Source organism: Limulus polyphemus, unplaced genomic scaffold (genome assembly GCF_000517525.1).
Source record: "Limulus polyphemus unplaced genomic scaffold, Limulus_polyphemus-2.1.2 Scaffold7467, whole genome shotgun sequence".
NCBI lineage: Eukaryota > Metazoa > Arthropoda > Merostomata > Xiphosura > Limulidae > Limulus > Limulus polyphemus.
Window position 1 is genome coordinate 12512 of NW_013673077.1, and position 2058 is coordinate 14569.

The window sequence follows — 2058 nt, forward strand, 5'->3', positions numbered from 1 at the left end:
CAGAGAACGTGATGCTATACATACAACTCTGAAGCGGACACGGTTTTAAGATATGTGTACTTTTTTTTTTTTGCATAATAATTAATTAGGAATTCAACAAAAGAAAACCTGGGAGTCAGTTTCATGGGTAGCTAAGATCGTGCGGGATTTAAGTTAATACAAGTTTGGTTACAAACTGCGCCGTATATCTCATTAAAAACAGTGTGGTATCTCGTGGATTGTGAAAGTATAGCCATTATATCACTAAAGATATTTCAAACTTAACGTATATAGAGGCCTTTTGCATAAGAAAGGACGTAAAAGGCGGTGGAGAGTTGACAAAATCTGCCGTGAAGACATAAGAAAAAACGGCCCCATAACCGAGCCATTTCATCATCATTACTTCGCAGATAACAGATAAACAAAATTACCTTGAGGAGCGTGTGAAGCTTACGTAGTACCTTATTTATGGCTTTTAAACAAGAAACATCACGTGAGGTCCTAAATTTGTCTGTTTTAGGTATCAGTTTGTTATTGCTTTGGAAATCGAAATATTTTACTAAAATTATAATTTTTCTGGGAACTGTTTATGGATTTATAATTCTTAAAAAACGTAACGTTGGTACACGTTTTTTTTTTTCATTTTTGATTTTTTAGGTCCATTTTTTAACGTCGTATTTACATCTACTATTAGAGTAGCTGAAGAGTGTATGTTGTAAATAAAGCCCCCCCCCACCTCCTTCCCGGTAAGCTGTAAGTTCGAGTAAGTTAGCCCGTGGTGGGCACAGCACAGATAGCCTTTTACGTAGCTGCGTGCTTATTAACAAACACAAAAGAGCTAAAGTATTTATCTAGTTATTTTTATGAATAAACGCCCCCCAGTGGCACAGTTGTATGTCTGCGGACTTACAACGCTAGAATCCGGGTTTCGATACCCGTGGTGGTGGACAGAGCACAGGTAGTCCATTGTGTAGCTTTGTGCTTAATTACAAACAAAGCTTTATGAATAAAAATGTATGTTTCTATCTAGGTATGTGTATGTATCGATTGTATTTGATATTTAATATAGACACCAGTAACTACAATATATGTTTTGTCAGGTTTTATTTTTTTTGTGCGTATGTCTGTCGTGTTTACTGTTCATTCCAGCTTTACAGCGCAGAGTCAAGCAGGTTAATTAACACAACAAAGTTTTAGTTACAACTGCTTTTAGGTAGCTACTATTACTGTTACCTTAGGTGTTTAGAAGTGTTAAATGTTTTTGCATCTAAACACCTGACTCGATTACTTCGCGTGTTTAATTACCAGTATCTAACCACACTTGATTTTGACATCTATACAATATTTGTTTGAAGACGATAAGGTTTGTGCTTGCCATTGAAGTAAACAGTAAACGTTTAACAGCTGTATACAAAGTGTATAGTTTCAATAATAACAAGAACAGCAAAATTAGGTTGACGATTTGTTTTAAACATTACGAGATCTGTTAGGATCTTTATGTTGTTCTTGTTACTGAGACAAACTATTTATGTTGTTCTTGTTACTGAGACAAACTTTTCATGTTGTTCTAGTTACTGAGACAAACTATTCATGTTGTTCTTGTTACTGAGACAAACTATTCATGTTCTACAAGTCTGGCTGCTGCCGGGTTGATGTCAAATCCACAAGAAATCACTATCGTCAGAAACGTTTAATAAATTCAAATCTTACATATCACTATCTATAGTACCATAGCAGTCCTGTTCAGGATATTATTGTTTATAGTACCATAGCAGTCCTGTTCATGCCTTACATATTATTGTTTATAGTACCATAGCAGTCCTGTTCATGCCTTACATATTATTGTTTATAGTACCATAGCAGTCCTGTTCATGCCTTACATATTATTGTTTATAGTACCATAGCAGTCCTGTTCATACCTTACATATTATTGTTTATAGTACCATAGCAGTCCTGTTCATGCCTTACATATTATTGTTTATAGTACCATAGCAGTCCTGTTCATACCTTACATATTATTGTTTATAGTACCATAGCAGTCCTGTTCATGCCTTACATATTATTGTTTATAGTACCATA